Below are 12,308 nucleotides of genomic sequence, written 5' to 3'. Positions count from 1 at the left end.
TAGTAATGCACAGTTACTTAGATAAGTAACTTTAATTTGATTACTAGACTGGGAATAGTAACTCGTTATATTACTCGTTACTGAAAAAAGTGGTAAGATTAGAGTAATGTGTTACTGACATCACTGCACCCCCCAAACAAATTCCACTTCAGTTTCAGTGGTCTAGAACTACTTGTTTTAGATTTGTCTTGTGCATCACTAAAATGTGTCCTGTTATTGGACCTGTATCAGTGAAGAACTGCTATCTTTCTCCTCTCTGTCTTTCTTTCTTTCTCTTGCTCCCTCTTCTCTCTCCCTCTTCCTCTTCCTTTATTCTCTCCATCTCTCTCTCTCTCCATTTCTGTCTGTCTCTCCCTCTGTGCCTTTGTTTCTGATAAGTATTAGGGAAATGTAATTGTTTCACATTTTTATTAGTTGAAAAACACAAGAAAGCAACCCAGAATCTGCCTGCATGCACGCACGCACACACACACACACACACACACACACACACACACCCTGAAATCACATTCACAGCTGCACACGTGCAATATTTAAGCCCCACTAGCCCCGCCCATGTCAACATGCCCAAACATTCCGCTGCCCTTTGATCACACTGAAGCCGTGAAGCTACAGATCAGTTTACCTTCATGATGCTTGTGAGCACCGTCAAACACATGCAGGCCACCGTACAAGCTGCTGGTGGAGGCAAGAGGCTGGCATAGTCCAGCAGGGGGAAGCAGGTCTGGTACTGGAGTGGGGGGGGCAGGCCTGGTACGGGGGGGGGGCTCAGAGAGCAGTAGAATCTCTCCAGCTGAAGACCTTGCTATGTGGGTCAACTGTGTGCAGATAGGTTTGTGCCTTATGACCTGACCCATTTCCCTGCAATAAACCCAGGTGCTGGGGTTGAGCTGCAGGGGCCCAAGGGCCCAGCGCCATCCAGCCGGGTCAGGGTGAGGCAGGCCAGCCGACCCAATCTCCTCCACCACCGTTCTGACCACTCATGTTCCCGTGTAGTGTAAGGTCACACGCACTGCCTTGATGTCTGTGACCTTTGAACTCAGGCTTTCAGGGAGGGCGGAGTCATATTTCAGCTTGCGGGTGACTGCACGGATCTGAAACCAAAGCCGACTAATGATAGAGGCTGATGCAGCACCACAGGAGCGGGTGTCCCTCCGGGGCCGAGCCGGGGCCGACACAGACCAGCCCAACTCTGTGTCATCTCCGCTCACAAACACACATGATGTACTTGTACTGTACAGTATCTACATACAGTAAAGTCCTGGAACTGTGGGTCTGGTGCTTTATAGGGTAACAGTTGTATCAGTGGGTTTATGTCAAGGTGGCAGATGAAAAAACTATTTAGAAATGTAACATTGTAACACCCTAATACTGATCCAAACCCTGATCACAGGACAGTCGGGAACACAGGACAGTCAGGAACACAGGACAGTCAGGAACACAGGACAGTCAGGGTGGAGCAGGTTTATTAAAGAACAGTCAAGGTGGAACATCTTTATGAAAATGAAATTTTATTGCTGCACAGTCACTTTCTATAAGATCTGTGACATTCAGATGCTGTATAAATCAGTATGAAGTGCTACTGTTTTAGCACTTGCACTCCATATTTATTTTTTAACTAAAAGTTGTATTTTTTATGCATTTTTACATAACATAGGGTTGTTCTCTCTCTCACTTTCTCTCCATCTTAACAAACATAATCATATAGTGTGCATTCATATAGTGTGCAATAACTCTGCATTCTTCCAGCTGGTGATTTATACAACATAATGTCTCCTGCTCTACACAAGTCCAGGACGTTCTGGACGCAGCAGGCCGTGGTGCAGAAGGGCCGATACAGACCAGAGTTCTGGGGTTTCAGCTCTTCTTTTTCTGGCCTGCAAGGAGCCACACCAACATGCAGGACGACCTACAACCTACACGGCTTTCTTCATCAAATATATCTCCACACAGCTCGTGAAAGTGCTCTGTCTCACTTCTGACTGGGTCTTCCTCATTGTGCGTGAGTCTCTTGTGATCCGATCACTCGATCTCCGTCCATCCTACTGTATCCAACAGATCACACAGTACTGACTGCTCATAATGCATAATGTCTTCCCAGCACTTTACACCCGTGATGTCCCTGCCAACGTCCACAGGTCTGGGGACAGATGTGTCCCTGGACACACTAGCAGCAATCAGATAACAGGGCCATATTAGTGAGTATGAGTTTCTCACAGCACGAGAGGTTGAGCTCCTGGGGGTGCGGCCGTTCCCACAGTAACACAACTCTCTGCACAACTGTGCCAGGCCTATGAACTGATTCCTTTGAAGCACCAGGGAGCCACCACCGTGTCTGGAGGTGAAAGACCCAGCATGCATTTCTCCAGACCATGTTTTCCAGAGTCAGTGGTCATATCGCTGCCTCCCACCAGGAGCGGCGAATAGCTCCTGCTGCACTGTTGACCTTTGATGTGGAGAGTGGGCCTGGCTGCTCAACCCTGACCCCTCCCGCCGGGCCTCGGGGTGGGCTCTGACCCTGGGCCTTACCCACAGGCCTCGGGCTGGGCTCTGACCCTGGGCCTTACCGCCTGCCACGGGAGAGCCATTACCCTAGTGGCTCCTCGCCGGACAAGGGGCCAGAGGCCAAGATTGTGGCCATAGTTTTGTCCACTGCAATAAAACCCGCAGCAGGAGGACTGCCCTGGAATACCCCGCAGCAGGAGGACTACCCTGGAATACCCCGCAGTGGGAGGACTACCCTGGAATACCCCGCAGCGGGAGGACTACCCTGGAATACCTCGCAGCGGGAGGACTACCCTGGAATACCCCGCAGCGGGAGGACTACCCTGGAATACCCCGCAGCGGGAGGACTACCCTGGAATACCCCGCAGCGGGAGGACTACCCTGGAATACCCCACAGCGGGAGGACTACCCTGGAATACCCCGCAGCGGGAGGACTACCCTGGAATACCCCACAGCGGGAGGACTACCCTGGAATACCCCGCAGCGGGAGGACTACCCTGCGGAGCAGGATGCGGTGTGGGAGCTGGAGAAGCTGAGGTTCTGATGTCAGGATCACAACCTCCAGACAGGATGGCAGAGCGCTGGATGATCGTAGTGAGGATGGGAGGTTTGGCGCTGGACCGCGTCTCTCCTTTACTGCCGTGGTTCTCTGTAAGACTCATATTCCATCTGACTGGAGGAAGTCTGCTCAGCAGTGAGGGGTGGACGTGTGTCCCAGTGGTACCTAAGAAACAAACTATGTCTGTCTGTGTCTGTCTTGTGCCTATATATTTCTTTCTCTCTCTCGAGCATTTCCCTCCCTCCCCCTCCATCTCCCTCTCTCTCTAGCTTTGTCTCCCTCTGTCCCTTTTCCTCTCTCTCTCTCTCTCTCTCTCTCTCTCACACACACACACACTCCCTCCCTCTCTTTCTCTCTCTCTTTACCTCTCTTTTTCTCTCTCTCTTCCCCCTCCTCCCTCCCTCTCTCTTTCTCTCCCTCCCTCTCTCCCTTGCTTTCTCTCTCTCTTTACCTCTCTTTACCTCTCTCTCTCTTCCCCCTCCTCCCTCTCTCTTTCTCTCTCTCTCTTTACCTCTCTCTCTCTTCCCCCTCCTCCCTCTCTCTCTCTCTCTCTCTCTCTCTCTCTCTCCCTCTCTCTCTCTCTCTCTCTCTCTCTCTCTCTCTCTCTCTCTCTCTCTCTTGGTTTATGATGCCAGTAATAGTGCTCAATGGGAGAGTGGAGAGTACTACAGATGTATATGCCCAGTCACCATAGAGATGAGAAAAGTATTTATGCATGTCTGTTTTCTCCGAGATCATAGTCTGGCATTCTTCTTTGTTAAGGTTGTGTGTGTTTGTGTGTGTGTGTGTGTGTGTGTGTGTGTGTGTGTGTGTGTGTGTGTGTGTGTGGAGAGGGACTGAGAGAGAGATGTCATTCATGGGCCCTTTCTTTTGGCTGTGTTCTTTTCTCTCTAGGGCAGGTGTTGTAGTTACACTGGATCACACGCCCACAGCACACTGGGTCACACACCCACAGCACACTGGATCACACGCCCACAGCACACTGGATCACACGCCCACAGCACACTGGATCACACGCCCACAGCACACTGGGTCACACACCCACAGCACACTGGATCACACACCCACACTACACTGGATCACACGCCCACAGCACACTGGATCACACGCCCACAGCACACTGGATCACACGCCCACAGCACACTGGATCACACACCCACAGCACACTGGATCACACACCCACACTACACTGGATCACACGCCCACAGCACACTGGTTCATACACCCACAGCACACTAGATCACACACTCGCAGCACACTGGATCACGCACCCACAGCACACTGGATCACTCACCCACACTACACTGGATCGCTCACCCACAGCACACTGGAACACACACCCACAGCACACTGGATTACACACCCACAGCACAGAGCAGATGGACTGACTGCAAATTATTATCAGTGCAGTTGTAATATTCATCATTCCTTAATAAAGTCCATTTTATAAAACAGCAACAAATTAATAATGAAATCAAATCTAAACTGGTAGTGGCTGTTTACAATATGTAATAATTACAATATTTACATTTACAGCTTTTTAAATTAATTATTAATGATTAAGAAACATATAACATTAAAGTGTGATTAAGTGTCTAAACACTAACAACTAACTAATATAGTAATACACAGTAACTTTTGTACACAATAAACAATAAACATAATGTATGAGCAATTATATATTAATGAAGCAGCCGTATCGTACTGTTTATTCTTTGATATGATTAGTATTTTATTGGAGCTGTTCTCCAGGGTTAAGACCTTGGACTAAATCACAGGACCCGTCATGTTTAGTGTGGGACAGTGATTCATAGCAGGGCTGAACTCGGTCCTCCGAGCTTTCTAAACAGCAGTAGTTATTTGAAGTATTACTGCCTATTACTCCACTAATGGTGTGTAAATTGTGTCTAGGCACAGCTGTAGTGCATCTTCTTCTGGGCCTTGAAGAAAGAATCCTAAAATACTGCTAGTTCCCTACAGCTCATCTGTGGTCTTAGCCGCAGGAAGACTGCAGATCTCCACAGCCTGACGCTGGTGCAGACATTCCAGTTTACGCATAGTACCCTAGACCTGTCAGAGACCAGACACTGGTGTACCTCAGCAACGTTCCCCATTCTGAATACTTTTAGTTTTACGGGGTGGGTGGAGGGGAGTTGTTTAAAGTCATTTCTAATGGACTATTAAATCTGCTCAAGCTGAGTTGATTTTCTCTGAAGTCACAATTTGGAGCAGAATTTGTTAATACAAAGTGAGATTGCTACCAAATTACTCAATGCAAGCCCTTTGTAAGCAGCGGTTATACAAGCCCTTTATACGCAGGGAATAATAAAAAACACCATGTTTGTTTTACAGCAGCATACAATGTGCTGAAGTCACACAAGGGTAGGATGGGGTGCTGGCGTCACAACAAACACAGAAAACATATAAGGACACGAGAGAGAAAGACCATGAAAGACGGAGAGAGGAACAGACAGAGAGAAAGGCAGAAAAACAAAGAGAGAGAGAACTGAAAGAAACAATGAAGCAACCTGTTGTAAATATTTGTGAGGTCTTTACTCGCCATGGGGCTGCAATGCCAGAAGGTTTTCTACTGTGATTTTGTAAAAAGAAAAAAAAGACACTTGGTATGAAGCAATGCTTCAGCTAACGTAAATAAACACAGCATGAAGACTCAGAGCCCGTGAGCACAAGCAAGAATTAAAGCACAATGGTAACACAGTCACATGGTCAGTCACATGGTCAGTCACATGGCTCTGAACATACACAGCTGGTTAGTGAATTCATCTCCTGACCCATCAGCTATAGGTTCACTCCATTACCCTGCCTGAGAACTGTCTTAGCTGTCATAAATAAACATTACGTGATCCTGCTGAGCTGATTAAAGGGCTTCAGGTTGGGGAGCTGTAACCTCACCACTGTAAGACAAAGGAGCAAAGCTGGCGTGATATCAGGACGAGGAAGTAATCCGTCAGCACCTCAGCCCAGGTGTGAGTGGAGAAACAGAACGGAGAAGAATCAGCAAACAGAGGTGTGTGTGTGTCAGGGCCCCACTCTGAGCTCTGCTATGCATTAGAGCATCAGTAAATCAGCAGTTCCACCCTCAGCTCCTGTCTCACACCAGAGAACACCCAGCCAGGCTAGAGAGGCCTGTGGTGCTGCCCCCCCCCTTGTCCATGAGGCATAACTCAGCTCACACATCCACAGGAAGTGTGTGCCCCCCCCCCCCCCCCGGTAAACATCCGCGCACACGCCTGCCCTCCACCCAACAAGCTGCAGAATCCACCTGCAGAGGAAAATCTAGTCATGGTTGTCAGTGTCTCTGAGATGTTTCTGCTCCGTTCTAGAAGTCCAGTGAACCGTAGAAGCAGAGGAACAGCAGGCAGGAAAAACCAGTAGTCAGTGTTTATTCTGGAGTCCACGCTACAGCAGAAAGATTGATCTGCTGGAGGGTATATGACAGCTGTCCTGAGCTGTAGGAGACGATCTTCATGGCCAGACGGACATGTAGATGTGTGCTGTGGTGGACGTGAGCAGGATTCAGAGGACTCGAGAGCAGATGAACTGTGGACGAGCGGAGCAGTAGTTGTGTGCACGCAGCCCAGCTCAGCGCCGTGTTCCACACGGATACTTCAACTCATGCGGACAACAGGCAAATTTCACAACGCTTTGGAACAGTCACGTGACGCGTTATTTGAAGCGATGAGTGCGCTGTCATGGTGTGGCACGTGAAAGCGGCGGACGATAAAACACATCGTTTATGCTCTCTGCATCCCAGCCGCTCACAGTCTGGCCCCCACGTTCCATTCCAGTGATGTTATAATCCGAAGATTGTTTCCCATCCTAAAGCAATAGAAGAGATTCATGAGAAGGCAGACATCCTGTGTGTGTGTTTGTACACTCTTAATCTACTTTTAAATGCTATAAAACAACTTTGAGCCACCAGATGCTGCTGTGTGGGGCTTGAGAGGGGAGAGAGAGGGGTGTGTGTGTGGGTTGAGGGGCAGGGAGAGGGGTGTGTGAGGGGGAGAGAGAGGGGTGTGTGTGTGGGGGTTGAGGGGGAGAGAGAGGGGTGTGTGTGGGGGGGGTTGAGGGGGAGAGAGAGGGGTGTGTGTGCGCTGTCCTCCGGGCTCGGTAGTACTGGTCAGGCATGTGGGTGAGCCTCAGGCCCTAGAACATCGATCAGGCCCTGACACAGCTCCGCCTCACACTACACAGTCTGCACTCTTTAGGGATTAGGGGCACTGTCAGCAGGAGAAGATGAGGGCCTCACAGGAAGTGATCTGCATGTGCTGGCCCATACCAATCCAGCCCATGGGGGACGGGGTGAGGTCTGAGGATGAGGGAGCTGGACAGGCTGCAGGACAGGGAGCAGGACAGGCTGCAGGACAGTGAGCAGGACAGTGAGCAGGACAGGGAGCAGGACAGGGAGCAGGACAGGCTGCAGGACAGGGAGCAGGACAGGCTGCAGGACAGGGAGCAGGACAGGCTGCAGGACAGGGAGCAGGACAGTGAGCAGGACAGGGAGCAGGACAGGCTGCAGGACAGGGAGCAGGACAGGCTGCAGGACGTGGAGAATGGGCTCTTCCCTGTCCCAGCGCTGCCACTGGGAATGGAGCTGCACCAAAGCAAAAAGCCCAGCGGCCAACGTGGAGGTTCGCCAGCCACATGGAAAACCAGCATGCTGAAGGCCAAACCAGCAGGAAGTGAAGAAGGGGGAAGACCAGTAACAGATTGCTTCCTTTATCCTGTTAATTTGACTGGTGAAGAAGCCGGGGGGCGGGGCTTGGAGCCCTGGGTCGCAGGTCTCAGGTCTGCGCAGCATATGAGCACGTCCCATAGCAGCACTTACTGTATTCCCGTCCAGCTGCGTCTGCGAGGGTCCTGTGTCTGCATGTGTTTCCTGGGCCCCCCTGACGGCCCTGTTGCCCTCACTGACTTCCACTCTCCTAGCAGAGCCAAGGACACTACCAGAGGAAACCATCTTGTCTTCTTCAGAGTTTTATTTATACATTTTGTATATTATTTTCTATCTACTGTATCTAATTGATGTCATATTTATACAGGAAGGAACCATGATATGTATGTTGTTATGGAGTTCATTAAAGCCTGTTTATGGTTTTCCTGTAATGAAGTGTCGGTTTACATGCAGATTTTCATTAAACTACGGTGAAGTTGGACCTTGATTGGCTGATCTACTGTTTATGTGAGATGCCGCACTAGAATGCTTTCAGGATCTGTAAATCTGTGAAGGGCTCACAAACCTCTTTGAACCTCCGTGCCTAAGCACACTGCAGAATCATGCCATGTTTATCAGAGTGCAGCGAGAGAAAAGTCGAACAGACGAACGATTATCAACAACAATCAACTGAAATATGCAGTCGGCAATCCGGCGCACGCCGCCGTCCTCCAAACGCTCCAAGAGAGCATTCTGGGACGTGTGGGTGGAGCTGGTGCAGGATAGGGGTCAGCTTTGAAGTGTGAGCTATCACAGATCTCCATCACACCCGTCCCTCGATGCTGCCTCAGTCTTGGTTCATGGCCACAGCACGAAACAACCCCCCCCCTCGTGTTTCCACACTGGCTCTTCTGTCCTCTCCAGCGGTCTGCTGGTCCACAGGGGTGTAACTGGAAGAACCCATGTGCTTCTGCTGATAGGTGTGACCAACCAAATTAAAAATAGAATAATTAAAAAGCTCAATCTCCCAATCTGCCCCCCCCCCCCCCTCATTCCTGGACTGGGCCAATCCAGACAGTGAGCACCTTTAGAATTCTCTTATATCCAGCACACAAGGATCCGTGTCCAGCTTGCAACAGTATTTTCTGTTCTCCCGGGCCTGATTCTTCTCAGCACTTTGGAGACCTCAGAATCAGTGCTGACTGTCACTGAATAAGTTCCCCTAAGATAGTAGGAGAGATTATACATATAAAAGTAAAACTGAATGAAAGAAAACTAAAGAGCTGTAATATTTTTCTGTAAATTACCCTTGATACATTCAAGCATGAAAGGGAAGAGCAAATGTAAAATATGAATAACTACTACTTTGGCTGTGAATCATTTGCACTGTTTCAGGAAACTGCATGGTTTAATAATGCTTCTATTTCAGGTTTTGAGTCTGTTAGAGGCTACAGCAATACTGTGAAATCAGCATGTGTAAGCCTGACCAAAAGTCGTTTCACTCTGCTTAGTCTGGAAATGACCCTCACAGAGAGACAAGTAGAGGGAGAGAGAGAGAGAGAGAGAGAGCGAGAGGGAGAGGGAGAGACTCAGGGAAAGGCATTGAGAGACATTATTACTCCATGTTACTGAGAGATGTGTAATTGGCCATGACTTCATGCCAAGGTAAAGTTGGCCTAGGTACAAGTAACCTGATTGTCCATGCTGAATAGTGTTGATATAGACTTTTCTAAACATGATTTAATTTCTATTTAATAAAGGCCTTCTGGCTGGTGCATGCCTTAACTCAGGACAATTACACATCTCCTGAAGTCCTTCAGTCTGTTCTCAGCCCGGTGCTGTGCTCATAATCTGTGCTAAATAGAGCCAAAGTCTCCATCTGTTATCTGCAGTGATCTGTTTCAGAACCATAGCCAAAGAATTCCACAATCCTTCCGTGATTTTCCGATTTTGTTCCGGTCAGTTTCTTTTATCCTGCTCAGAACATTCTAGAACGTCTATCAGAATCTGACCTAAATCCCCCTTCCAAACTGTACTGCTGTGTGTGCTCTCTCTCTCTCTCTCTCTCTCTCTCTCTCTCTCTCTCTCTCTCTCTCTCTCTCTCTCTCTCTCTCTCTGTTGATGCTAACAGCAGGTTCAAAGACTCTCCGTTGAATACAGCAGTGTTTATGGGGGGCAGGTGTGAATGTAATCGTTGGGATGCTCCTCAGTTTGGTTGCAGGCTGGCAGACATACCAGCGACAACAGCACACAATTCACCTCAGGACATCTCTGCAACAAACGGCTGCAGCAGAGAACATGTGACCGATTGTGGAATGCTCCAGCCCGGACCGAACCATTTAGGTGGGTGGGGAGGTGATGAGGGGGTTATTCTACCCACGGCGCTAATCTCCACTTGGCAGACTGGAGAGTTGGCACAAGACCGCAAGGCATGTCAGGAACAAAGTGAGTAGCAACAGAGACAATAACACCAAGAGGTCACTTTAGAGAGGTCACTTTAGAGAGGTCACTTTAGAGAGGTCAATTCAGACCCATATGATGCTGGTCTCTTCTTCCTGGCCACTGGGAGACACTCAGTATCTTCATTTATGGGCTCTGCGTGACTGATCAATATTGCAGTGCACATGTTTTAAGCAAACACAGTGTGTAAATAAGGCCGATGTTGCATTACAGGCTGTAGACAGATTGTGGGGGTGATCTGAGAGGCAGCGGCGGTGGTGAAGAGGGGCCTTGTGACCCAGGAGTGAGCTCCTTTTACACGTGTCTCAAAAGACGAGCGTGTGAATACGACGGCGAGGCTGATGGAACGTTTACTCCCCTCTTGTGAGTAATTACTCTATTTACAACACACACCAGCTCAAATATACCGCTGCACAAATAGTCTTAACAATTCAGTCTGTCACTGTCACGCATGCATGTACGCCCACACACACACACACACACTCTCTCTCTCTCTCCCCCCCCCCCGAGGTGAGCTGAAAGGACACTCCCTTTGAGACTATATTAATGAGAACATCAACTTCCAGATTGTATCTGCACTCATCCAAGCAAGGCTTCTAACTCCCAGTAAACATGAAGATATGCTTCAAAAAATGAGCATGGAGCACTGAGGATGGGGAGAGAGAGACTGAGAGAGAGAAAAAAAAAGAGAGAGAACAAATTATGCGCAGACATCTTTGGTGCACACTGGGAGGGTGTACTGGGAGGGTGTACTGGGAGGGTGTACTGGGAGCATTTGGACGGCAAGAGTCATGATGGTAAGATGTTCAGGAAGAGCTTCCATGCCTCTCAGACAGAGAGGAGTGTGCCTGGCAGGACTTACAGCAGGGAGGCCTGGATCCAGTCACACCAATCCCTTCTCTAGCATATAGCCTAACATTCTGCTAGTTCATCCTACATACCAGCCATACCAGCTCTGACAAACGACAAACCTCTCCCCCCCCCAAAAAAAAACATTCATGGTTATATCAAGACAGAGTGCCACATTTCTCTTTCAGTAAGTTAGTGTTGTCCCCTTAAAATAAAGATTAATATCTGCAGACCTTGCAGAGCAGAACACAACTGGTCTTCATTTGCTTCCTATCAGCTGGGAAATGTTGTTGTAGATTTGAACGCTAAATCACGTTCTCTTTTATCTGTGGGCAGGGTCAGAGGTCACTATTGTGACCCACTGTTGTGTAAGACATGAGGTACCTCCGTTCTAAATCATCGTAAGGGAAGCAAAGAGGTGGGAGGTGGTCTGTTTGGCCTTCAGCACACACGCCGCACTTTCTGTGTTTAACCTTCCAAACACAGTCATCACTGCAAGCTGAGACGAACTCCTCACTCCTGAACCCTGTGATAGCTGAATTCTTCACTCCTGACATTACTCCTCACTCCTGAACCCTGCAATAGCTGAATTCTTCACTCCTGACATTACTCCTCACTCCTGAACCCTGCGATAGCTGAATTCTTCACTCCTGACATTACTCCTCACTCCTGAACCCTGCGATGGCTGACTAGCATGACTAGCGTGGCTGTGTGGTGACGTCAGGAGAAAGGGTGATCATTACGTACCGTCTCATGTACTGCAGCACCAACCTGGAGACAGAGCGAAGATGTTAAGATTGTGCATTAGAAATACACTTTCATTAAATAAAATATATGCTAACTTGGTTAGGATTTGCGCTAGTTGCTAGCTAGCTTAGCAACTTAGTACACCAACAAGCTTAAATAATACACTAAACTCCATCATTTTCAATTGCTTTAGTGTAAATTTTGTTTTTATAGTGTTTAATTACAAAGTGTTATTACATTATTACATTGTAATTACAATGTAATAGTTACAATGTGTTTTTACATTGTAATTTCATTAATAAATTATGTGCAATTATGTTATTACGTTATTATGTACATCATTAATATATATCATATACATCATTACATCATATTTATCAATATTCATGAGGACATCAACCCTCCTTTTTGCCAAAAACTAGAGGAGTAATATCCATTTTAAAGTGTGTAAATTCAAGACAGAAATGCACTGAGGTTGCAGTAGTAATGCAACAGGTGCAGTAGTGCCTGTCT

Source organism: Brachyhypopomus gauderio, chromosome 10, assembly GCF_052324685.1.
Source record: "Brachyhypopomus gauderio isolate BG-103 chromosome 10, BGAUD_0.2, whole genome shotgun sequence".
Classification (NCBI taxonomy): Eukaryota; Metazoa; Chordata; class Actinopteri; order Gymnotiformes; family Hypopomidae; genus Brachyhypopomus; species Brachyhypopomus gauderio.
This window is presented reverse-complemented; position numbering follows the sequence as displayed.